The 27704-nt window shown below is 39.0% G+C and overlaps 1 protein-coding gene across 8 annotated transcripts in view; it reads right to left on the minus strand.

Annotated features, from left to right (window-relative positions):
- LOC111925258 (uncharacterized) overlaps positions 1–27401 on the minus strand; it is an 87571-nt gene extending 60170 nt beyond the window's left edge. For 2 of the 8 annotated variants that reach the window (XR_002862144.2, XM_086894415.1), the window contains exons 1-9: positions 27311–27401; positions 26951–27225; positions 26592–26705; positions 8865–9010; positions 6973–7137; positions 6597–6652; positions 5654–5833; positions 4240–4346; positions 3708–3794 (exon numbers count right to left, since the gene is read on the minus strand). The gene's annotated coding sequence lies outside the window, so the exon portion shown is untranslated. Of the gene's footprint in view, positions 1–3707; positions 3795–4239; positions 4347–5653; positions 5834–6596; positions 6653–6972; positions 7138–8864; positions 9011–26591; positions 26706–26950; positions 27291–27310 lie in introns of those variants that run through there. The other 6 variants (XR_002862145.2, XR_015288445.1, XR_015288442.1 and 3 more) reach the window with 4 other exon arrangements.
- Between the last annotated feature and the right edge of the window lie 303 nt (positions 27402–27704).

A 27704-nucleotide genomic window follows, 5' to 3' on the forward strand; every position in this document is an offset into this window, starting at 1 on the left:
TATTTAATATGTGAATGATGGCAGACATATAAAAAAAAAGTAGGTGACTGAAATCTGGAAGTACAAGGAAAGTTTTTAGTAAGTATTTTTCTTGGTATAATTGCAGTGGATATTAACTAAAAGTTATACTTCCTCATAGAAAAACAAAAACAAAACAAAACAAAACAAAAAAAACCCAAAAAAACCCCAAACTTTAAATAAGCCTAAAATAGAACTTTTCACTGAGAGTATATTAGTCATAGAACAGAGCAGGATTCTTGGGCATTTTGTATGCCATCAGTGAAGAGAGTTACAGGAAAAGTATGAGGTGAATGGGTTGTGGAGAACCACAATTCCATGCCAGTTCCATGCAATTAAAGCCTAATAAAGCTCTTTTGAGAAGCCTCTATCAACACATCCAAAGATAAGTCCCATTTTCAGAGAAAAACGCTAACACATCTCATACCTGCGTGAACACTGTTCAGCCCCTTAACATATCACATTACCACTTGCTAGTAAGTAACCACAAGAACAGAATAGAAAACTTCCCCCCTCTTAGAAAACCTCTCAATTTTTTCTTTAAAAATACAAAAAAAGAAACCCTTATGAAGCAGAAAAAAAACCAAAACAAAACCACACACACAAACCACCAAAAAAAATCCCAACCACAACACAACAAAATTAAAGACATCATACCACCTCACACTCCTCTGCTGCAGCATTCAGCCAAGAAGTGGCTGTGCTGACTCCAACTCACAGTCTCTCTTGCCATACTGCTGGGTCAATGCAATGCTGCCTTTTTTCCCTTCTCCAAGGAAGTCTCACAGCAACTTCTCAGCAATCATTTCCCTCCAGAGTTGAGCACTGAAGCCTAAGCCTGTCCTCTGAGTCAGAGAAGGTGGTTTATACCCTGATTTCATTCAGTGAGAGCAGAGCCTTAATTAATGTTTCTCTCTTCACTGGTGTAGCCTATGAACACCCAATCATGGGGCTCATGGAGGTGTTGGCTTCTCTAAAGTGAAGTTTTGAAGCCAGAAACTTTTCCTAATAAAATCTTCCTGAATTGGCCATACCTTCTGTCTCCAAAATGTGTTTTCAGGGAAATGACATGTTTCAATGAAAGTATTTTTTATTGAAAGGACTTGCTGGTAATCTTTGATAAGCATGTTGAACCAATGATTGTGTTCCCACACAGAAGAATCTAAAGGACCCAACATGTTTTGTGCATACAAACTGACAGGAAATCTCCAGCCACATCTTACCCTACTTTCAGTTACTCTCATTCCTTGCTGACCTTCTCCAGCAGATTCTTGTGAAGCCAAGGAAAACTTTGGAGTTCTGTGTGAGATTTCACTACCTTAACTCAAGATGACTGACCCTTGCTCTAGACAAAGTCTTTTTCTTTTACAGGCTTTTCTCCCTCTGCTACCCCTTTTCATGCAGGACAGCCCTGGATCTCCTCCAGCTGGACAGTCCGGTTTGTGCAAGAGGAGAGACTATGGCCTTGCCTGTTCCTTTATACATCTGAGACTACTTTCTTCCCAAGAACAATTCTGCCTGGCTCTCTCATGAGCTATATGAGTTTGCAGTTTCTCTGAGAAGCCCTGGACACCACAACTGTCTTGATTTTCTCTTTATGGTGTTTGTTGTGAATGTTATTCCTAAATCCTCATTTCTTTCTGTAGCCCACAAACTTGATGATAGCACAAGCCCTGCCATTCTTTCCAGTTAAATACATTTTGAACCTGAACAGTTTCTCTGTAGAAAAAGAGACTCTCACAACCTTTTGAGGATGCACTTGGCACCTACTGCTAATGCTTAGGGGTTAAGACTTTGTGGCAAACATCTGCCAACTCAGCTCCCAGTGCTACTTACATAAATATGCTTTTGTTCTTAGAATATGTTACACCAGGTTTCATAAAAGCACCCGTGTACCGCTATAAAAGATTTAAAAGATATAAATAATAACCTAGGAGTCATTTAAAGTTAGGATCAGCAAATTTCAAGGAAGGGATCAACCAACTTTGGTAATTTAACAACTGTTTAAAATACATTAGCAATATCTGGTTTAATCTTATGGTAATTTATAAGCTATGAGGTTTTTTAAGAAAAAAGTCACAGTAATACAGGAACACAATAAATTAGGTACAAGCCCACAAGTGAGTTTTTTAAAGAAAAAGTCTATCATTCTACAGAATTGCTAAAGACATGAGCATGCACATAAACAAACAAATGAGCACACAATACATATATAAGCATTTCAAATAGATGTATAGGGTTGGTTTGGAAAGGAGCAGGTATATTTGATTTGTCTCTTATATTTCTATTCTGTGCAGGAGTATTAATGAACTCAGGTACTCAGAATAGGCATGCAGACAGTTTTCATGCTTGAAAAAGAATACAGTAAGCCCCCAGTACCCCTGCTCAAGGAAGACATGTAAGGAACTGGTTCACTGTATGCATACCTAGTGTCTTGTTGCATATCTACCTCATTATGTTGTGTCTGGGGGTTCAGTGATTTTTTTCAGCTTTTCTTACATGCTTTGGTGCTACTAAGGCAAGGAGCTGAAGTGAGAGCTGTTCACCGTCCTATCTGAACTTGGGCAGAGCCTGTTGTCTACCAAGGTCAAAACTGCTTAGCATAGAAAATACAGTATAAGGAATCTTCTGAAAACAAGGTGGTCATACACCTGGTGCTCCCATGTTATTTTTCAACACCCATGTGTCACTTTGAAGCAAAAGCCCTCATCAGGAAAGCAAATCAAGACATGCCTGTCTTGCCAAGGCTGCAGAGCTGGCCTGCTGCTCTGGGAAGGAATGGAGGTTGGCTGGTACCTGAGAGGAAGCCTCATGTAGCTCTAACAGTGCCATGCTTTCATGTGCTGCCAGGCAGCACAGGGCCAGGTGTGGCTCACAAGACCTGGGCAAGCCCCTGTGCCTGGGGTCTGCTGCACAGCACACACTTCTCTTGGCACCCTCTTGCCAGTGGCAGACAACATGGCACAGACCTGCGAGCACGGCTTCTGCTTTCAACTGTGGGTTCATACATGGACATTTTCATGGTTGCCCTTCAAAAGTTTCCACTTAAAAACAAAAAACAGACACTTTTAACTGAACCCAAACCAGGAATAAGGACGATTGTTACCCTTTGGAGGGGTTTGATTAGTGACTTTGTCTTGCTTATTCCCCTTCCACATAAGAAGAAAACTTACTGAAATCTAACCAAACTTATTGAATTTTACATAAAGGTTCATAAAAGAAATCACACTCTTCAGTTTTAAATTCTATTTTAAAAGTCCTTTCCATTCTTGCAGGGCTTTATTTTACAAATAATGCTGAAGCTAAATCTATTCTTTCAATACAACTGGTGTTTGTGATTTAAGTAATCAAACAGGATCCTTAGCATCAGGAACCATAAAATCTAGACCTATTTTGACTTACTTCTATTAGGTAACTTTGCCTAAACCAGCAAGGGGCAAAATAGGGAAGGTGGTGCTCAAAGAGTAAAACAAAAAAAAATTATTTAAAGTTCTTTGAAACAGAGAGACTTTCTGCACCCCATTGTCCCAGTCTTGGTGATGTTTGCCAAGTCTTTCCACAACACAAGAGGTTAATTTGTATTCTGTGGATAATAAAAACAGCAAGCAAGGTAATACAAAACTGGCATTATACAAATGGGCTTGGGGCTGCACAAGAGGAATATCAATATTATTAAAGGAAGGACTTGCCTTGTATTATATGTTTTCCATTAGAAAAAATCCTTCACAAAATTCTGCTGAGTTCTAGTGCTCTGGCAATATAAAATCTTTCCTTCACTGTCAGAAAAAGAGGCAAGACCAAGACGATGTTACTAACAAAGTCATACAATGTCAATAAGAATAAAAGATATAAAGAAAGTAATAAAAGTGCAAAACTCATAGTGCACATTTCACAGCTTTTAAACATACATATTTGAGAGGGAATATAATATTCCTGAAAAGAGGATAATCATAGGTTTGTTTTTTGTGGGACTCAGACTGCTGAGAACATCTCAGGATTGGACCCTCGAGTTCAGGAAGACATAGAAGAAGTTGCCTGACACAGTTCTGCCAGCCTATTTCCAACCTGACCTAGAAAAACCCATGCAGTTTCTGTTCTGAAATTCTGTGAAGAGTCTGCCAATTGTACCAGACTGCAAGGTGGTTTAATGATGTGGACAAACGGGCCTTTTATTTCTCCTGTGCTAGTCTGGGAAAATTTGGAAACCAAACATTGTAGTACCTTTCAGTGTTCCCGAAAACTGAATAGGGAGCTTTCCAAGGTGTACAGTAAGTTGCCAGAGGTTCAGCAACAAGACAAAACCTTGCAGCTTGTTATTGATAGTTCACCTGCACATACAAAAGAAATAATCCTATATTATACCTTTGAAAATTCAGAGAAACTGAATATGATTATAGAAGTAAAATTTTCAAATTTTCAAATTTTTCTTTATAATTTCAGATGTATTCATAGCCTAACAAGACTAAAAATGTAAGAAACAACTTAAATGATTTCACAGATATTAAATTATTCCAGGTAGAATGCAGAGATGTTTCAAAAAGAGACTGAACTCCATCCTCCTTTTCCTGCATCCACTGTTTTCTATATTTGCTCATGCATCACTTGATTACCCTTATCATTCACAAAGATTACAAAATATCCTTTCCCAAATTCAGTAGTATGAGTTAAGAAATAGAGAAAGACAGAACCCAAAGGAACTCCTGTAACTTCTATAAATAGCCTTTTACAAAAGATAAGAGCTTATGAACTGAAAAGATGATATTGTCTATTGCTGAGCAGTTTTCTGGACAATACCATTTTACACGTCATATTCTCATAACAGATAGTCTTCCAACCAAAGAATTGATCCAAATACTTTTTTTACAATTAGCAAATTACTTTGTGAAAATTTCTCTCTGTTGTAATGGGAGCTGTGCCTAATCCTCTTTGCAGTTGATAATCATATTTCCCATTAAAATAATCTTCTCTCATACCCGTAGGACAAGCTGGAGAGGAAGATTTCACAAGGGCATGTAGTAATGAAACAAGAGGTAGTGGCTTTAAACCAAAAGAGAGTAAGTTCAGATTAGATATTAGGAAGAAATTCTTTACTATAAGGGTGCTAAGGCACTGGCACATGTTGCCCAGGCTGTAGTTTCTCCATCCCTGAAAGGCTAGGCTGGACTGGGCTTTGAACAGCCTGGCCTACTGCAGGTGTCCCTGCCCACTGCAGGGATTTGGAACTAGAGGAACTTTAATGTCCCTTCCAACCCAAACCATTGTGTGATTCTATGATTCTAAGACAAGGAAGCATGAGGTGGTTCAGGTCTGTATTCACAACCTGGAGGATCCTTGCTGTTTGTAACAGTCAGAATTGTCTCATTGGAGGTCCTCTCATGTCCAAATACATCCTTACCATTCAACAGCCAGTTAGGCAGGACACAGGAAAGGGAACTCAGCTCTTTAAAACTTCAAGTATTACCTAAAGTCTTATTTCTTAAATTTTAATGTTAAGTTAGTGAATTTTTATGAATGGTAGCTAGGAATGGCATAATTGTTCTTGTCCTTCTATTCTCTCCTCTGTCTCTCCCTCACATGAAATTCTACTAGGGAATATACTCTCCTGGCAGAAAGATGTATTCAGAGATTCAGTAACCTTTTTCAAATCATATCTTGTCTGAGTTCATAGCTCCCTGCACACATGCCCACACATTCTCTTCCTGGAATCCTGATTTTGCTCCATTTTTCCTCCTCTCCATACCATAGTTCATCATCTGTGGAGTACCAAAATTTTTATTTCCTTGAGAATCTTTCATTGGGCTCTGTATGAAAACACCTGTTTTGCAAATAAAAGATACAAAACTGATTTTACATTAGTCCTATTGCTTTCCTTGAAGCCATCATTACACAGGATAAGGATTCACATATGATAATGCTGACATTCAAATCTACAACTGAACTGTCTAAGACAATCTCCAAACACTATCCTCGTGATTAATAAACTGTACATTCACACAGAAATATTTGATGTACTGCTTTACTCACCAAAGTCTCTTATTGTATAGTCAAAGGTTACTTGGAATTTATCTGTCACCACCAGGCTGGAGCTCACTATTATTAAGCAAAATTCAATCTGAAGGGCAGTGAAACTGTACACGGAATATGGAGTGTTTTGACTCATAAAAATACTGAAAAGTAGGTTTGGGACTTAGATTTAGGGAAAATTGTATTAATATTTTAAATTAGCTCCCCACAGTCACGATCACCCAGTACATGTGTAGTCCAGAGGGGTCACAAGAATATCTGTTCCTACTGTCTCTATACAGCGCATATTCTAATGTCTTATAAAACATCTGAAGAAGGCCACAAGTTACTGCTATACATTTCCATGGAAATGTTACCATTATGATGGACCCCTATAATAGCACAAAATTTTCTGTTCTATATTGTCTTTCTGCAGCTGGACTGTTGTTTTAAAACCTGATCATACATCTTGAGCTCGTGGAAAGGAAAGAAATGAAAGACAGACAAATACTGGGATTATATTGCAAAGATAGACTCAAAAAAAGCCACAGAAGTCACACTAAAATTGAGAATACCTTTCTTTTACTGTGGAAGAATTCCCATATCTTATCCTAGTATTCTTTATATATACCTAGAAAATAAAAATGCACTTTTAATGCCTCATAGGAAAAAAAAAAAAAAACCACTCAATGAAAAATGTGCATTTCCAAAATAATCTCCCCTTATTGATCTCTGAAAGGAAGTTATAAATACATCTGGCCTTATGATTATGAACTACACATCTCAAAAGATATCTGAATTTCCATGAAGCACAAGGATTGGATGCTCACTGAAGATCAGGAGTATTTCAAAGTCCAAGCCCCCTTGGTTCCTAGAGATTACATTGCATCCCAGCTCTTACCATGCTCATGCACCTGTGTTTATTTCCAAAAGAACCTGGAAATTGCATACCTGATACCAGGACTCTGGTCCTGCGTTGAATGTATTGTCATTCAGACAAGAATGTCTTATGATGGAAATCATTAAAAACGTTGGTTTTCAAAGACGGGGACTGGAGCTACTTGTTTGTGCATCGCGTCTCACCACTTTCAGCTTGCACAACTTTTCAAGCTGCAGCTGCAAAAGACAACACATTTGAAAGGACAAGAGAATGTCACTGCCATAAAATGAAAGCCTTTAACATCACTGGTTTTCATTCTTGCCATAAATGAGACCAGAAATCATCAGGAAACCAATGTTTTCACTGAGATCAACTCTGGAGCCATACACTGACCTGATGGATCTGCCTATTATCATCAATATTATTCCTTGTTACTGGAAGAATCAAGAAAATCACTACTTGGGTTCCTGATGCCTTTCCCAATTTCCCAAGGCCCCAAAGCCTCTTTTGATAGCCCTTTGTCTTCTCTTCCCTGCCAGTTTAAACAACCAATAGTGGATAGTAATCAGAGGGCCTTACTAGACTGGAAAGTTTTCCAATAATGTCCCTTCTCTGAGCCCATCGGAGACAGCAGACTTCCCTGAGAGCTGGGTCCAGCCTGCATATCAGGACCTCTGCTCCCCTTAGAAGGAAGTCTCCTATTACAACTATCCTTCTTTTCCTGTTAACAGAGGAGGTCTTGATACAGGGTACAGGTGGTATTGTTTTAGGAGGCCCCACTGTCTCCGAAGGACCTTCTCCTACATTGTCTGTTGTCTCGTCTTCTAGTTCTGGAGCCTCAGACCTGTTGTAGAAGGTACCAGTCCCACTTATCAAATTCTGAGAAGGAGGAGGAACCTTCCTTCTGCTATGTGCAGTGACTGCTTCCAGCCCTCATCTGTAACAGATCCTTGACTAATAGTGCTTTGACTAAATACCCTGCAGGGTTCTGAGTCCATCTGCTTCTGCACTACAATACAGGTTCAGGACTAAAAGGAATACTAAGAAAGTTTACAGACAATACATAACTGTGAGGAGCTGTTGACTCCCCAGAAGGCAGGGAGATCCTGCAAGACTCCTCAATAAATAAGAGGCCTGGGCAATCACCAACAATATGAATTTCAAAAAGAGCAACTGAAGAATTCTGCACCTGGGATACAGCAACCCTGGATGTATGCACAGACTGTGGAATGAGATGCTGGAAAGCAGTGCTGTGGAAAGGGACCTGGTTGATGGCAAGTTGAATCTGAGTCATCAGTGCCCTGGCAGCCAGGAGGGCCAACCCTGTCCTGGGGGGCATCAGGCACAGCATGGCCAGCTGGGCAAGGGAGGGGATTGTCCTGCTCTGCTCTGAGCTGGGGCAGCCTCACCTCCAGTGCTGGGGGCAGCTCTATGTGACACAAGATAAAATAGATATTAAATTACTAGGGAGTGTCCAAAGGACGACAGTGAAGATGGTGAAGGGTCATAAGGGGAAGCCATATGAGGAGCAGCTGAGGTCAATTGGTGTGTTCAGCCTGGAGAAGAGCAGACTGAAGGGAGACCTCACTGCAGTTACAGCTTCCTCATGAGGGGAAGAGGAGGGGCAGGCACTGATCTCTTCCCTGTGACAGTGACAGGACCAGAGGGAATGGCCTGAAGTTGTGTCAGGGGAGGTTTAGGTTTGATATTAGTAAAAGATTTTTCACCCAGAGGGTGTTTGGGCACCGGAACAGGCTTCCCAGGTCACAGCACAAGCCTTCCAGAGTTCAAAGATCATTTGGACATTGATCTCAGGCACATGGTGTGACTCTCGGGGCTGTCCTGTACAGAGCCTGAAGCTGGGCTTGATGATCCTTGTTGGTGCCTTCCAATGTACCTTATTCTGTGATTCTGTGTTTCAGTGACCACATAGATAACTGGTTTCCTAAATGGTGAAACTTACCCTGTCTTGAAAAATTCTGCAGTGTCCACCAGTCTTCTTTGGCTTCCACAACCTTGAAATTGAAATCACGTCCAAGGTGGATAATTTGGGAACCCCAAGAAATTAATCTTCAAGCCACCAGTTCAAACCAAGAGGACAATGATGAGCTGAAAAACATTATATGAAATGAGTTACTGATCTTACTCATTTTCTTATTTATGAAATGCTTTATGTCAGAGAATCATTAGAGAAATCTGTAGTAAATTACCATACTTTCATTATACTCTCAAAGTAAATATTTAAGACCTAAGGAATCTTTACCATCTGGAAAGTGCCTCTAGAAAAGGGGTGAGACAGAAAAAAATCACAGAAAATGCTGAGTTGGAGAGACCCACAAGGATCATTGAGTCCAACTCGTTGACCTGCACAGGACCATTCCTGAACTGAAGATATTTCAAGCTGAGGAGCTAGAAAGAGTCACTAGTGAGACACATTATGCCTATCTATCTGTTTTTCTACAAAATTTACTCTTCTTGGAAGAAAAGTTTTGATTTTATGGAATTTGAATTCATGTGGTCTAATGATTTGCCACCAGGAAATGTGTGCTTCTACCCTAACATTTTACGTAATAATTCTAAGACTCATAGACTATAATTTTAGCAATAACAATTTGGTAATGTTTTCTTTGAGTTTAAAAATTCACCATGCTCAGTTTTGAAATTACGGAGTTGTTTGAAGAGCTTGCCTCAAAGTTCTTTCAGTCTCTCCTCCATATAGATTGTAGTTTCTCATCCACACATTCCAAGCCTTAAAAATAACTCAGAATATATATATATAGGGCCACAGAACCAACCAGCTCAACTCTGTTTAGTTGGCAACCATTTGACTTTCACCACAGGGACAGCTATAGTACTAAAAGCTAATAACGCACAGGTTATTTACATGGACATCTTGCTGGGACCAGAAGAATTGTGCTTACATGAAAAGTTTGTTGTTCCTAAGGTTTAACATTAAAGCTCCATTTGCCTTTATTTTCTTCTTTTTTTTTTTTTTTTTTTTTTTTTTTCTGTTTCCTTAAACCTCAGTGGAAAAGAGGCGCTTACAGTGAAAGTAATCCAACCAGATATCTTCAAAATCTTAATAGGCAAAGTGGATTGACCTCAGTTCATCTTCATGGAGCTTAGGACAAATTGATCAATTTACTTCCTAAATAATTACCATTTGAATGTTGATTTTACCTTCCTAAGATTAGTACATTAAAAAGCCTGCATTCAGGAATGCTAATGCAATGCAGTTCTACACACACACACAGACTCACAAAAAACCACAATATATTCTTTATATAGACAAGCCTCAACTGATTCTGGGTAATGAGGATTTACTGATTCTTTTGTTGAAGAATGAAAAAAAACCAAACAGAAATAAAACAGAGAAATGGATATAGTTAGAGTTCTGGAGGGAAAGACTTTATTTAGCATTCAGATTTTTGAGGTTAGGCATTAAGATTCTATGGATGCAACAACTGCAATCCAAAGTTTATGTTTAAAATAAGCCCATGGAAAAAAGAAGGCAAGGAATTATTTATGTTTGAAAGGAGCAATCTAAAATGGGAAAATCTAAAAAACATATAATTATTTCATAAATGTTGTAAGTTGCCTATTAAGATTCCACATAATACATTGATTGTGCAATAACTTTTGAAGTTTAGTTGCAATAAATGGTATTTGTTTTTGTTCTCCAAAGGAGTCAAATATTGAGGCAAGGTACACACTCAGATGTATATCTGTTCATTTCAGTGAAGGCTGGGATAACGTAACAGGTATGGTTAGAGTTTCCCAGGTGGAGGAAGACTCACCAGCAGTCCAGACTCTTAGCCATACCCAAGTAGGCTCCATTCCCATAATCAACCTCCCTGACAGTCATTTTCTTTGTTGAGAAAAGCTTTCTCTGCTGCAGCAGATGCTGACAGATCTTAAAGAATTTACTCTGGTTTGGCATCAGCCAACAGCATCTGCCCCTCTGAATGTGCAACAAATAAAGAAAGTTTAAAAAATATGTATCTCAATTTAATGAGGAAATTCTTCTTTTCTGTATCCCTGTCTCAATTTCTCCCATTTCTTTTTTATCAAAAGTTTCACATTTTTTCTTGTAACATTTTATATTCTGATTCCTCTCTATGGATGTTGCTTATATCTCTGCATTTATCATCTCTTGGAATTTGTATCTTCTGGAAATTCTCCATTACAGCTTTAGTATAAGTTGCTTTTTCTGCACCGTTTCTAATAAGAAAACTGCAGTCTTTCTGTGCTTCTTTACAAATGCTTTTGAGTTCTGATTCCAATATCCCAGGAGCCTGTTTTTCCTCTCTTCTGGAACAAATATAAGTTCTGAGGGGAACCTCAAAATCCATCCAACCTGATGAATTCTGTTTAGAGCAAGTCTCTGCAAGATGGAGTCTTGTCTTTTATCCTGACTTTTAGCTGAAATTTTTTAGATTTCCCACAGACAGATCACAAAGATGATGGCTGGGCTTGCTGTGTAACCCGTTAATTAGCTCATGACCCAGGAAAGAGTCACTTAGGTTACTTACCTTCTCTAGTTTATAAAAAAAAAAGCTTAAGAAATACTGTTAATAATATATATATATATATATATATATTTAGTGGGAAATGGATTATGTGCTTAATTAAAGTCTGGAAGAAATATAATCCTTTGTAAGTGGGATTAGTACTATATATGTATTGCAACTGCAATGGCTTAAAAAAATATTTTCTTGTTGTCTATCGTGAAAATTCAAAGTTATCATCCAAAAAGCTAAGTTAGGCACAAGATTCAGCTCCAACTGGCACACTTCAGTCCAACACCTCAGGGGGTGTGATCCGAGGCTCTTAATGCCCCATCGTTCGTCACCTGGTGAGCCATCTACAATGTGATTACAACCATAATCATTTTTCAGCACAGGTATCTCTGAGAGTGCCAAGGGAACAGAAACACTGATTCAAGTCACACACAGATTTCTACCAAATTTGGTGTTTGGCAGGGGTGCTGAGAACACCTCACTTTTTCTTTGGTCACTGGCATGATTGAATTTACTAACACAGCATTTCCACTATATAGCAGTAATACTGCCAGATGCAAAACGATGCAACAAGGGGCTAACACATCACGTTAGGTGAGTTCATTTTAATCTTGCTTCCTTTATACCATCCAGCATCCTTCAGACCTGTTTTCATATAGCCAAACATGCCACGTGTAAAAAATCTGTGAAATTTGGAGCAGACAGGTTGGTCTTAGTTCTAAGAAGTAACACACTGAGTGAAAAATGCTGAGAGCCATTTATTTAGACAAATAGACTCCAAAGTGACATTTGTATTTTGCTATCGTTACTATAAATACTTTGTCTTTTTTAGGAAAGCTTTTCCTGGATGTTATTCTGAGAGGATCAGTCACAGTGCTTTTGACCTTTTACTGTACACTACTCCATTAACATCCTGTGGAGAAATTCTCCTTATACATGTAATTGATGCATTTTATGAGACACAAATCAAAATAGATAGTCAAAAAAAAGATAGCATGGAGCTCAGGAAGAGCTGCCTGCCTGAGTACTTCGTTGGCATATTGCCTATAGTTGATAGTGTCAACTCAACATATGGCCCTTCAAATGCACTGATGAATCCTCTTATGGGAATAAAGTCAGACTTGTCTGTGAAATGTTTAAAATTTCAAAGTCCAACAAATAAAGCAAGTTGTTGCTCTAGCACGGAGGACACCTTACAGGGCTGTATGCAAACAGCGTAGATTTCCACCACAAATATTTTTTATAATTTCCACAGGCCAGTGTGAACAGCCTTGCACACGACCAGAACAATTGTTAAAATAGTTGCTACTTGAGCACGGCCAAACTATGTTACAAGCAGATTTAGTTGGATGGACAAGCACTGAACTTTAAAAAAAGGCAATTGTTAAGCTTGTTCTGAAGCTATAGATGTATCCTCAAATTAGGGCAAACTTGAAACAGTGCAGAAAAGAGAGGATGGCAGAATTATGCAATTAAAATTCTCATCTAACCTCCTGAACAAGATCCAACAACTACAGAGTGTCTGAAATTATATATTCAGTGTTCATATGTGGCAGTGATAGAGTAAAAGAATTTGTACTAGTTTGGCTTTTCACATAGACATGCAAAACAAACACAGTCTCCATGCCAAGAAGTACAAGGGTACATGGCAAAGGACTGGGAACAGAAAGGCAGTCCTACTGCCTTGCCTGCTCATCTGAATGAGGTAAAGTGATGGGCACATGACCCAAATGACTGAAATAATAACCCTCTTAAATAATGACCCCTTTTAGTGTTGCTATTGTTAAAACGAAACAAACACTGCTGCAAAAGGATTTCCTTTCCAGCATTTTTTGCTGCTGCCTCCAGTGGCCCTTTCAGGCAATGAATAAACTTCAAGAAGGGCGGTCTGGTGCACAAATGCTCTCTTTATCTTAAAGGGGTCAATGGTCAAAGGTGAAAAAAATTCATAGAGCAGTTATGATTAAAGGTAGGTTTTTATACACTTTTGATAAAGACTTGTAAAACGGCCAAAAGAGATCCTGCAATTTTAATGTTAAGTGGCTTTTGTATTGGAAAAATGCCCAAGGCCCATGTCTAGCACGGTCACTTACAAATGACTGATGGGAGATCAATACAGACGGAGTGGGGATGCAGCTTTGTCACTGGGAGATGTAGTTAGTATGTGATTAGCCTTAAGTAGCATTGACACGGGTGTAGATGGGCAGTAAAGTGCTTAGTATCCAGCGAGCATGATAGCTGTTTGTACACAAAAGTTAATGAAAGAGGAAAACCACATTATCATTAAACACTCAAAGGGTCTTCCCACACCCATTTGGGGATTTTAGGAGCAGATCAGTCTGACAATGAGCTGTTTAGAGCCGCCAGTCCCAACAGCATTAACTCTGAATTTGGTTTTCTTTTATGAGGAGCAATCCCACAGGACTTGGTAAACCACCTAGTTAAGTTCTGTGTGCAACCTGATTATAGGGGAACAAGTAGGCCACTTTGCCTTTCTGAGAGACAGAAAATCCTCTTAAGTAAGCACAAATTGAAACTTGAAAGTAGAGAGAGAAAACAAGAAGACACCTTGAGGAAGGCAAGGTCCTCTGGCACTGATAATATATTATACTAAATCTTCTCTGTTCCTTAGTGTGGGGGTCATTATGCTCAATCAGATCCAGACTATCTCACTAGGCATTTCACTTTTATTCCCTTTTTGTTCAGATGTGTTACTGGTAAACAGAGATTTTAAAGTGCATTTGATTGCATTTTTGATAAAGCACTTTTACCCAGGGATACGGTAGAGTTCCTATGACTGGAAGTTTTCAAGACGCAATTGGACAGGGTACTAGATGATCTCCTCGATTCTCTCTCCCATGAAAGTTTGGACCAGACAATCTTATGAGCTTCCCTCTAACCTGAGTTGTTCTGTATTTCTGTGTTGTTGCTAAAAAAATAAATAGGACCTTCTTAATTCACACATAGACATATATGCACTTTCTTTATTTTCAAAAAACAGATTTAGTGGAGGACCCATAGTTTTTAACTCATACATGTCAAATTTGCCTCAATTTGTCTTTCTGGAGGGTTTTGGGTTTCCTTTTTCCTACAGGAATTTCTGTATTGTATCTCTGTTAAACAGCAAAATAACTTAAATAAGATGCAAATCACAATCAATATCAACTCAATATCAAATTATAGACTCCCTCATTTGTTGCACAAAAAAAGAGACAACTGCACTACTGAAGAAAGCAACTATGAAACGATTAATAAGAATTTAGTAATTTCAAGTGTTCTGATTAATATTTATTTTTTTTCTTTCCTACACAGAAAAGAATTAATCACACCCTGAAAAAGCATCATCTATGCTATCTTCTCTGACCTCCTACCCCACTACTCAGAGTATTAAATGGTTTGCCTCAATTTTAGTCACATGGTGTAAATTGAAATTACTTCATGGCTAACCTGATATTTCCAGGGTCATGGTAAAGCCAAAAATCTGTGGCCTATGGTCATCACATGCCTTTCTAATGGACCCTCAGTACACAGTTAATTACAGGGAGAGTTTGGGTATCCTGCTGTCAAATGCCTGCAGCACAGCACCAGTCAGAAAAGCTCCTCGCTCAGCATCTCTGCTGCATTCAAACCTGAACACCCTTTCAGGGTTCCCACTAGAAGTGGAGATGACCCAGAAAAGACCAGAAGCCTTAATGTTGGACAGTGCACATGTAAAATTTGGGGGCTTTATAGCTACATCCATCTAAAATCATTACACCCTTTATTAGCAAACGATAGCGCACACATCATCAGCTAATTAAAATTGGGCGAAACTACTAATGGAGCCACAACCTGGGTCATTGATTCCCAAAGCATTTCTTCTTTTACTAAGCTAAAAGAGAAGCTCTGTAGTTTCAAATAAGGCAAAACCCCTGCTATACGTATTCAGTTTTTTTTTAAATGCCTGAACTCAGTAGTGACAAAAACTCTTCTGATGGCATTGAATTGAGTTAGTAGCTCAGGCTTTGCAGTCATGGTTGTTTCTTGCCTGTTTGATTGCTCCTAAGTGAAATGTAAAAAACATAATTTATTAATATTTACAAGAAGGAGACATAGTTTGTTCTGTGAAGAATCTATGTAAGCATATTCAGAAGACTAAACAATTTATTTTTCAAATTACTTCACACAATTTATCAAAACTGAGTAGTTTGCCCAGGCAAGATTTGGCCACTTGTCAGAAGCAGCATGGTTGTCCAGTCATTTTCCAATAGGAGCAATAACATATTGGTGTCCTTTGGAGTGTTTTGTTAAATGTGCAGTCAGCTAACACTCAGGGGTAAATATACAGCCCACAGCTGAGGCCTTCAACTCGACATTTCCAGGTTCACAAGTCCCAGACCTGTCACACATTTCCTTTTTGACCCTGGACAAGATATTTAATCTCCCAGTCCTCCATCTGTATAACAGCTAATATATTACTTGCTTTTATTGCTATAGACTGCAGAACAAGAACAGTGTCCAATTACAAATATGTTCAGTGCTGGATATGATGGAGATGTGTTGATAGTTGAGGCCTCAGACAGCTGCTCTAACAAAAAGCAATCAGAAATTACACATTATGATTTTGTCATGTAGTTTCCTAACTGTGTTTCTGTAGTCTAGTCACCCAGATCCTCCTTACATGTGAAATTTGCTAGGCCCTGCAAGTCTACAAGGGCACCTGAAGCTCAATCCAAGGTCTGTTTCCTTCTCCAGAGGGCTCTGGATGTATTCAAGAACCATGCTGATATGGCTGCCCAGAAATTCACAGCCTTTGGAATACTCCTGAATCTCTATACCTTTGACACAGTGAGGGAGAATTATTAATTTGGTCCTCAACTTCCATGGAAAGTATTCAATTATTTTACATGGCCATATATTTACCCCTCCAACTTGGTCTCCTAGAAATACCATGCTTGCCAGTGAGCTGTTTCTCATGACCTGAAAAGCTAAGCGATGTCTAATATTGATCAGTGGTTCATACATTAATGGAAATAGCTAAATTGAAAAAGATCCTCTTTATACACTGTGGCAAATTGTATCTGTTTGACTGGAGAGGGCAACCTTTTATTGAACTGCATAGTGGTTTGCTTTTAGTGGAGTTTATTCCTTTCTACAAAGGATTTTTCCCTTTCTGAATTGTTCCACAAAATAAGTGGGTTTTTCTGTGTTTGCATGTCTATCTTAACAGCAACTCTCAATTTACCTTAAATCATCCCCCTGATGCAGGAAAAGCCAGTTTGAGTTTCCTAGTGAAGTACAATGCAATAAGGAACTATCTCATTACTACCAACCATGGGCAAGATTTTACTACACCTTTTCCTAGTCTTTTGCAGGGATGAGGAAACAGCAGGTTTATCTATACCTCTTTTTTTTCAGGTGATACCCATTTCCGAAGTAGTGCAGCCTTCCTCAGACCTGGGAGATGCTGCCTTCTGCAGTTATCCCTCCTCTGGAAGAACTGTACAGATTTGAAATTTTTGCACCAGAATCTCAGCTTTTTTTTTTCACAAGTCCATATCTATCATCTGTGTCTCACTATTTTACTTTAGCATGCCTATATCAGCTATGTCCTTGCTCCACCTCCTTCCACTGTGCTGTCATGGTCTAACCGCAGCTGTCAGCTCAGCACCACACAACCACTCAGTGTGATGAGTGAAAGAACCAGGTAGGAAAAACTGAGAAAGCTCATGGGTTGAGATAAAGACAGTTTAATAGGTGAAGCAAAAGCCAACAAAACAAGCAAAGCAAACAAAAAAATTCATTTACCACTTCCCATGGGCAGGCAGATGTTCTACCATCCCCAGGAAAGCTGAACTCCATAACATGTCACAGTGACTTGGGAAGGCAAATGCCATCTATTCAAGTATCCCCACTTCCTCCTTCTTCCTCCATCTTCATATACTGAACATGATGTCATACGGCATGGTGTATCCCTTGAGTCAGTTTTGTTCAGATGTCTTGGCTGTGTCCCTTCCCAACACCTTGTGCACCCCCAGCCCACTCACAAGTGAGATGGCATGAGGAGCAAAAAATGTCTTAACACTCTCCTAGCTCTGGTCAGCAGTAATGAAACATCCCTGTGATCACCAATACTGTTTCCAGCAGAAATCCAAAATATACCCTATATTTTGTATGGAGTATACAGTAGCTACTGTGAAGAAAATTAACTCTCCCCCAGCCAAAGCTAGCACACACTAACTGGCATCAGTAAGCTGGTTGACAGGAAGATAAAAAGCAAGCCTTATGGGACAGGGCAAAGGATAGGCCTTTATTCTGGCTGCATGAGGGAGCCAGGTGAGCCTGACATTACACAATAGACGTAGGAGATTTTTCAGTTTAACAGCTTTTCTTATGAAGAGACAGAACAAATGGAGTTTGTGCAAATCAAGCTTAAGGTGAGCTGATGGAGCAGTTTTGTTTCTCAGGAAATGAGTGCACTCTGCTTGGCATCAGTCATTGCCTCCTGATCCCATCTTTGAAAGATCCCAACATTTTATATTTATTTACCAACACAAATTACATTGGCAGCCAGTCACTTCAAGCAATCTGCCTGGTCTAGTACAGCCAAGCATACAGGGTTTTAACAAAGGAAAATAAAAGATCTGTTCTTCCTATTCTGAGAGAGACAAATATAACCTACCCCAGGCTCTTGGTCAGCCAGCTGGCAACGAATTACATCACACTTTAAAAAAACACCCAACTCCTTCTTTAATTAATACTTTCAATGTGACTAACTATTACAGAAGACAATTATTGGCAGTGCAATGTCTTTGCTTCAGCTAGACTGAATCTCTTTCTGTCTCTAACACATTTTTTGACACAGCACTGAAATGTGATGACCTCAAATGAAGACATATCTCAGCTGTGGTCAAGCTGTGCTCTCCTCATTTTGCTTTGATTATAAATAAAAGAAGCAGCAGAGAAAACGTCCTATTGTGGATTTGGGCAAGAATAAAGCAGCACAAGCAAGTAGAAAGATGCTCTTTGTTCTATAGGGCCTCTCATTTCCATAAATTTTTCATTTGCTGTATTTGGTGAATTCCCATCAACACTCGCTTCCTCTGTCCCACACAGAATTACTGCCCAGTCGTCCTACAGAATAAGTAAGAAAGAATCATCACAGTTCATAACAGAAGGTATTTAAGAAAACTGTTAATTGTATATTTCCAAGGAGATGTGATTTGTAAAATAGAAGTGTCCTAGGGGCAGTGTGGCACAAGAGGCAAAACTTAAGGCAAGGACATATTAATCAAGTTATTTAAAACATTAGTTTTTAATTTCCCTATCAGTAAAAGTATTATTGTTATGTACCAAGTGAATGCTGTGAGGGTTAGTCAAGGAGTCAGCTCCTTGCCTTTGCACTTCCTGGGTGGCCCTGTGGTCATTGGGAGAACTTTTTCCTGTAACAGGAAGATTTGACTCAATGTGGCTCAAATCCACAGAGCACTAAGCTTCATGCAGATCAAAGTGACATCCACTTCTTAGCATGAGATGTGAGGCTTGTTGTACCTTGTCAAGCAAGACTCATCTCACAGTCACATCTCATTACTCCCATAGCTTCTTTCTCAAAGCACTTCATCTTCCCCTGCTAGAAGGTACTGGCTCTGTTCAAAAGGTTAAACTGTTGTTTCCAAAGGATCCAGAAGAACAAGTCTTGACAAGGAAGAGAGCTGCAGCTCCCTGATAAATCATGCACAGCACTTGGTCATGGGCCTCACAAAGTACAAAATTAAATTGTGTTTGCATTGGCCTGTGCTGACTCATAGAAATGCAATATGCATTGTTTTAATCGAGTCACATGTGTTAGGTCTTTTAGTAAAATAAAAATTAGAGTGGGTTATACAGACTAAGAATAAATACTAAGGAAAAGAGAGTGGTTTGTGGAAATCAATCTCTCCTTTATATACTCCCAAATTATACTCATAAAGAAGAGGCCTCCAGCAGCTCTGTCAGTCACAATAAAGCTATCACTCTCAGATTTATTACAGGCTCTCTCCTTGTGTTTTCAATGGAAAACATCCTACAGGTGTGTTTGCATTACTACCAAAGCTATATGAAGATTAATTACATGTCTAAGAGATGAAATTCATGGACATATTTTCAAAGATCTAACTTGCAATCAAAGTCATGCCTTAAAAAAAAAAAAAAAAAAAGCAGGGGAACTAGCAGAAAAAGCCAGAATGAGAATAAAATACTTCCAAGAATCAAAGCGCTATCACCATTTCAGTCTTAGATGCAATAATGTAGCCTGAGCTTTCTACCTGGTGCATTAAGGAAGCCCTGCTTTGTGCTTGACACAATCCAAATTCTATTTTTTTTACCATGGCTTCCACCAAAAAGATGTGTATGGGTACCAAAAGCCCCATTTCCTGTTTTCTAAAGTCCTTGGGTCCTCACCTGGGACAGCTACTTCCATTCTACTCAGCCTACAATGAGTGGCAAATTTCGGCTTTTAGGCAAAACAAGTTAATCACAGCTGTCAATCTACAGTGTTGATTAGATTATTTTCCTCTGCGAGGAAATAGTGCATGCTGCTTAATTTCCAGGGATGGGAAATGTTATTCTGAATGTCCTGCTCTCTCTCTCTATCCCTAACACCTCAAGACCACGTAGAAACTGGAGTTCACTATGTTGGGGAAAGGCTAGCAAAGACAAAATCTCTCTTTTTCTGCACATCTAAGTTGTTTCCAGGAACAGAGACACTGTCCCTGAATTGTGGAGTAAACTTGCTTGGAAAGGAGAAATGTTTAGGATCCTCTTTGCCATGGGGTTAGACACATAAAATAGTAATCAGATTTGCTGTAAAAAAGCTGCTATGTGTTTTAAAGCCACCATCTTGACAAACATCATCTAAATAAGTTGCAGCAGTCCAAATGTATTGGTCCTGTCATGAGAACTGAAGGTAGACCAGGAAAGGATTTTGATTTACTGCTTTTCAAGGTCTTAGATGAACAAATAGAGAGTGGTGCTTTTTATTTATATTCTTGCAATTGATGCTAAAGTAGCACTTAGGCAATGAAGTATATAGGTTGCAATTGAAATCGGAAAAACTTAATCCCTAAACATTGTATATCTTTGTCCAAGCAAGGAAATGAAAAATCTAACCAATACAATCCAAAGTGTCTGGACCTTATTCAGCAGAAAATCAAACTTTCTGAGAGCTGAATCAGTAGTATGGTGGTGATGGCAGCGTGCTGATGAGAAAAACAAAACGAGGCCCACTGCAAAAACAGATGTATATTTGTCTCGTCACCTCCCTTCCCCTGACCTCTTAATCCTCCTATCAGGGTCTGAGTCTTCTTACTCAAATCCTGACTTACTTACTTAAGTCCTCTCAAAATTGCACAATTAAATACAGTTTGTCCCTTCAATTCAAATAATCATTAAATAATCAGCGAGGAAAGATACTCACAAAGTCAAAGAGACAAGAATGAAAGACTGTGAGACAAGTAGTTCATTATGAAGGGTATTTTAACACTTCCCAAAAGATCTAAAATATGTGTGGAACAGGAAATCCTAACAAAGTCTTTCTAGCTGGGAACTAGAAAATTTTCAGATCCATTATTAATATATTATTTAAATTGAGTTATATTCAAAACAGCAAGATTTCAAGTTTCATTTCCAAAAGATTGACTTTTATATTAAATGCCAGCAGTAGGTCTTTCCAAAAGACAGAAGATACTTTAAAATACAACTACATAAGACAGAAAAGTTATAAGAGGAACTCCACTGTTTTTTACCTTCACCTCCAGCCTTTACTAGTCTGGAAGTTATCTGTATCTAGTGGCAAAAAGTTTATGTGTGAGGCAGATTGTTCTCCTCTAATGAAGAAAGTTAAAAGTCTTTAGTAAAATTGACTAAATGCAGCAGGGAATCAGAAATGTGTTCTGCCAGCAGCCACCCTCAGTTCTCAAATCATGTTTCCAAAGCTACACCTATTAGGAAAAAAATTGAACATGAAAGTTGCTGCTCAAAACTTATTGTCATGGAACTACTATCAGTATTGACAAAACTCAAAACCAAAACAGGTACACAACAGCTTTGCAAAGGAAGGTGACAGTCATCTGACAGCTAATCCATGAAGTCAGAAGGTAAATCCAAGTGACTATATCTTATCATCCATTTGTGATACAGGAAAAAATATGAACTCTTACTAAATACAAGGGGTAGATTTTGATCCTTTAAAGTGGACTATGAAAAAATTAAAATAAATCAGTCCTCTCTGTCATTAAATCACAAGTCCACAATTTAATGTCAAAAGCTAACTTTTTCCAAGTGTGATGCTCTCTCAAATTCAATCCAGCAGGTGCAAACTTTCCCAATACTATTCTCTGCAATATTCCAAAGGACTACACTGGCAACTGAACACCACAGATTCTTCTATCTCTAGTGTCTAGAGTCCAACTTTATAAAATTTGCTGTGTTCCTGTACAGGCCTTTGGCAGGTACAGCCAACTTAAACAAAAAAGGGTGATACATCCATGTCAAACATGTTTATCCATTGTCCTTATTTAAACAAAACCCTATAATTATATATGCATTAAAAATTAAAAATAAGAAAGAAAAATATTGTTTTATATAAATTGTTACACCATTTTTGTCAGCATTGCATGCAGCTTCACTATTTTGCCCATCTAGTAAGATGTTTTGTGGGTGTGGCTCTTTCACATACCAGAATGGAAGAAAAATATTTGTCAAATTGGAAAACTGATTTTAAAAACTAAACACTATCAGAGCTGCTCCAGGACAGATTGGGGATTCAGTACTGGCAAACATATATGTTTATAAATCAAGACACTGACTTAAAAACAGTGTCTAAAAATTATTTTAAAAGCAATATTGTGTTACTTTTCTTGTTGTGTGGAATTCAAACTTTTATGTGTCATGTCATCAAGCTTTTTAACCATTATGGGGTTTAGAAGCATTACATTTGTAATTAAAACCAAGGTTTACAGGGAATCTAGTTAAAAGAATTAGGCCTTTAAGAAAAAAATAACTTATCATAAAATGGGCAATAATATCCAAGTATGGAAAAACCTGAAACCACGTTAAAATAATTCTTTAATAATTTGTACATCAAGCTGAAATTGGAAGTTTCTTTAATATAGTAAAGAGTACCTGGGTTTATAGTAATTTATTAATTTCTATGCTGGCAAGGTAAGACTACACTATATTCCTACACTTTTAAAATCTCTTTGATCAGGGCAATAAAGCATAATCTAAAAATATACAATAATGTATTACTGTCTATGGAAGACTGTAACTCAGAATTTTTTGTGTCTTTTTCTAACTTTTTTTTATTGAAAAATAAGCTCAGTAAAGGGAGAATCTGGACATGAGGAATGAATTTTAAATTCTAATTAAGATCAAAGGAGTTCTACCAGAGAGAGACTTGCAAGAATCCAAGAATTCACTGCAAACACAGTGCAACATACTTGTAAACAAAATGAAATCATATTAACCAAAAAGATGAAAATTACTAAATTCCAAAATAGTTTTAAATTGTGCAGAGGAGTCAGGTTTATTGTAGTGTGAAATATACCAATGACTTACTTTAAATATAACCAAAATTGTCCCTTTCTCTGAAATGTGATGGAATGTTCACCTTTGAAGAGTTTGGAGCTCTCTCAGTAAGTTCACAGATGACACCAAGTAGGGTGGTGGGAGTGTTGATCTGCTGGAGGACAGGAAGGCTCTGCAGAGGGATCTGGCCAGGCTGGATCAATGGGTTGGGGCCAATGGTGTGAGGTTCAACACGGCCGAGTGCCGGCTCCTGCCCCTGGGTCCCAACAAGCCCAGGCAGAGCTGCAGGCTGGGGGCAGAGTGGCTGGAGAGCTGCTGGTGGAAAAGGACCTGGGGGTGCTGATTGACAGTGCCTGAACACGAGCCAGTGTGTGCCCAGGTGGCCAAGGAGGCCAATGGCTTCCTGGCCTGTATGGGGAACAGCGTGGCCAGCCAGGAGCAGGGCAGGGATTGTCCCCCTGTACTCGGCACTGCTGAGGCTGCACCTCAGATCCTGTGTTCAGATTTGGACCCTCAGTTCAAGAAGGATATTGAGGTTCTAGAATGAATCCAGAGGAGGGCAATGGAGCTCATGAAGGGTCTGGAGCAAGACTGAAGGAGTTGTTTAGTCTGGAGAAAAGGATGCTCAAGAGAGATTTTATTGCTCTCTTGGAGTATCTGAAAGGACATTGCATCCAGGTAGGGGCTGGTCTCTTATCCCAATTAATAAGTGATAGGACAAGAGGAAATGGCTTCAAGTTGCACCAGGGGAAGTTTGGATTGGATATTAGGGAAAATTTCTTTGCTGAATATGTTGTCAGGCACTGGAACAAGCTGCCAAGGGAAACAAAGGAGTTACCATCCCTGGAGGTATTTAAAAGATGTGTAGATGTGGAACTCAGAGACATGGTTTAGTGGTGAAAATGGCAGTGCTGGATTAATGGTTGAACTTAATAGTCTTAAAGGTCTTTTCCAACCTGAACAATTCTATGATTCTGTGAAAAATCACATGCTTTAGTAATTATAAAGAACATTATATCACAAGCATGTCTAATTGATAAACTAAGTACAAAATTAAGTTAAATTCAATTTTGCTGGAAGAAGAACAGTGGCAATAATAGAAAAATTTTCTTTGGAGAGTAACCCAAGATTCCAGATGCTCTTGACATATCATATCAAAAGACATGAAAACACTGCTGGTCAATAGTCAAAACTAGACATTTTCTGATAACAGAATCTTACTCCCTGGCAAGATAAAGACAGTTGCCTTTGCTTCCTAGTGATACTCAAATTAAAAAATCACTTGACCTCCCACAGCTTCTGTTATCTGCGCATTTACTGTTTTCATTTAGATCTCATATGTTTTCATGTTAAGCACTGACAATCATTTAGCTACAAATCTAGACTTGTCCATGAATATCTGAAGGAAGAAGGTTTCTAAGCCTTGTGTTAGTCAAGATTTCAGTGGGGTGACATCACTTTATATCAGGTGAGGATCTTGACTAATAGTTTAAAAGGATGGTATAAAACAAAAAAGAGGAGAAAGCAAAATGATAGTCAAGGTTACATGAACCCTTGCTACTATTCTTCTGTTAATGAACGTAGGAAATGCTTTTCTTAATGATGAGGTAACTTGTGACTAGCCCGAATCTTGCAGATGAAATCAGTATTACTCCTGGTAAGCAATAAAAAAACTTGCTGATAGTAGTAGTATTAAAGGAGAAGCAGCAGGAAAGGAAAAGAAATAGTGTAATTTGTAGAGATTCAAAACATACATCAGGGTTTAATATCTGAAACTGCAGTGCAGATGCAGATGCAGCATTTAAAATTTAAACAAATACTTCAGAGGCTTCTAGATATGTTATAGTCTGTAGTTATTTTGCACACATTCCTACATACCTTCAAAGAGTAAAAAAAAAGTTATTAAAAAAAAATCAAAACTTCACATAAACAGAAGCCAACTGCTTCATCACTCATCTCTGCAGCAGTGGCATATTTCCCTTGAGTGTTTCAAAGCCATAAGAACAAGGTAACTCCACAAGGCAGTGTATTTTATTGGTCAGCAATGGGGAGCTCATATCTACACATTCTGCTTCACATAGATACTCGCAGTGACCAGCCTCTAGCTCTGTCATAAGAAAGGAGAGAGACACCCATTTTGTGCCCTCTTCTGATGTGAAATACAAAATGGCCACGCTGTTCAATGTGATTAAATTTTTTTGGTAAAATTATTGCCTGAGTCAGGAAATTAGAAATTGCTGTGGTGGGAGTATTTAGAAGATTAATAAACCAACTTTAAAATAAAATTTCATAGATTGACATTCTTTAATGACAGATGTGCCAATGGTTAGTCATTACCAATTATCACCAAATAGCTTTACACACACAAATCTACTAGTCCACTATATCCTGAATTAGCTATGAGCATGTAATGCCAAGGAGATGATGCACCAGTGGATGCAGTACTGATGGTTGACAGTTGAGGTGATCAGCTCTGGGAGAGCTTTTTATGGGTAAAATTCCACTGGAGGCCTGCTACTTTATGCAGCTTGCCTCTCTCCCAGAAAGGCATTCCCCCTGCTCCCAGTGCTGTTTATCTTTGTTTTGGCTTTGCTGGTCATCCTGATATTGTGCATTCAGTAGGATATCCTGCCTGTTTGCTGTCCTTTGTGTTTATCTTGTCCTTTTGTTCTTTGTCTTGCAAATTCTGTTTCCTCAGTTGTTGATTATATGTTTTCCCACACTTCCCACCTGCCTGCAACTACACAGGTTTTTGTTTACTCTTGGGTGGACACATTGTTCATATACTTAAATGCAGTACTTGCTGCACATTGTTCTTCTGTGCAAACATATGTGTTGAATATTTCCATATATATATATGTGTGTGTATCTGTGTTGTTTGCTATGCTATTTCAGTATGCTTCTAGTTGGGTTCAAGGCAAGCAAACAGGAATTCTATTCTAACTATGCCTATATTATAATGTGCATCCTGATTCTTAAGTATGGCAATAATTCATAGGTGTCGCAGCCTCTGTTTTGTCTGTAATGCCTAGAGTTGGCAGTTGAAGAGATCTCAGGTAAAACCATTCTCTCTGGAAAAAATAAGGAAGCAAAGAGCTGTCTATCAAACAGCTAGAAGAACAGAATAATGACCACACTTCAGTATTGTGCTTTAAAACAGAATTACTGTACTTGTATCAGCACTTTCTTTAGTCAGAAGGGTGTCACTGTACTGGTGGTCTGCACATTTACTGAAATAAAATCTATTTCAGAGCAGCAAAACAGAGATTATGTGAAGATGACATCATACAAGGATTCACTATTCATAAAATGAATCTATTCTCTCTTGTGCTGCAGAAGCTGTTAAATTAAAGAACACAGTAGTTAGTATCTTTGATGTAGAAAACAAGGCAAGAGAGAAGGATAAGTGTTATGATCAGCCTGTCGAAGAGAGAAGCAGAAATAACAGATACAGGAATAGACTGATTTTGACTTAAATAAACCACTTTTTTCAGCCTTAATGAAATTATTTTTTAGCCCTAATGTGCAGCGGAGCTAGCAGCAGAGGCTCTCTGCTTTGATACAGATGAACAAGTGAGAAATGACATGCAAGTATGTTTAGGAAACCTGACATGACAGCTGGTTACCTAGTCTCTCTACTCCACAGATGTACTATTGCACTGGGGAAGAAAAGGCATCAGTCATACTCTTCAGCCAGAAGGCAGAGGAGGATCATTTCAGGAAAAGTTTTCACAGCTTCTCTGAAAAAGAGAAAAAAAAAAAAAAAAAGAAAAAAAAAAAAAAGAAGCCGTGCCAAGGAAAAGTGTACTCTGGGAAAAGCCCAGAAGAGCCTTTTCCGTGGAGAAAGGTCACAGCCAGGTTTTGCCATCGTGCCTGGGGTGCCGGGGAGCCAGGCCTACCCCAGGCAGCGGGCCGAGCGAGCCAGGTCATCCCCAGCGCCCTTCAGCGAGCGCGGGCAATCAGCGGCGCTCAGCGATCTCCTTACCATTCCCTCTCCTCCGCTTAAACAAAGTCCGCAATCAGCGGCATGGAAAGCAGGTATCGGTAGCAGGGAGCCAGGTGGGGTGAGGGGGTGAGCAGAGCACCGTGGGGCAGCTGGAGCCCTCCCCGTGCCGTGCACACGGTGCCAGCGAGCCTCCTGCGCCTCAAGGCCTCGCTGCCGCCGCGCTTGCGGTGCTCACCGCCCCGGGAAGGCCCAGGGTTCTTATTGCCGACGAGAAGCAAGAAGAGCGAAGGGAAACTTGTCCCCGGTACCGGCACCTGTCAAAGGATAAATGAACGCTGCACGTGTCCTTGGGCCGCCTTAAAAGGCTGCCTCTGACAGTGGTAGGAATGAGTGACCTACCTGCAATATAAACGTGGAGGGAGGCATGTGTAATGCATGCCTTCTGACTGCTCTGTTGGTGATCTCAGTCCTGACCCAGTGGGTCTAGTCTGAAATTAGTGGGCTTCTAATTGCCTTTTAATTTAAAGCAATTACAAAAGGGGACACTACCAAACGCCATTTGTACTTGTGGGATCACACGTGGCATTTAACTGGGAAAATATCATGCTGGGTAATTTTTTTTTTTATTAAAAATCTTATTCCAACCAGAGAAAATGCTGTAATACTTGAAAATCAGAATTTATATAGCAAGTTGTACAGGCATTTTTATCAACAGACATTTATTTTGTTTAGAATATTGAAGGAAAAAACAGACTCAACTATTTAGACTGGCCTGAAACTTATGATTCATACT

This window comes from Cyanistes caeruleus, chromosome 1, assembly GCF_971803275.1.
Source record: "Cyanistes caeruleus chromosome 1, bCyaCae1.hap1.1, whole genome shotgun sequence".
Classification (NCBI taxonomy): Eukaryota; Metazoa; Chordata; class Aves; order Passeriformes; family Paridae; genus Cyanistes; species Cyanistes caeruleus.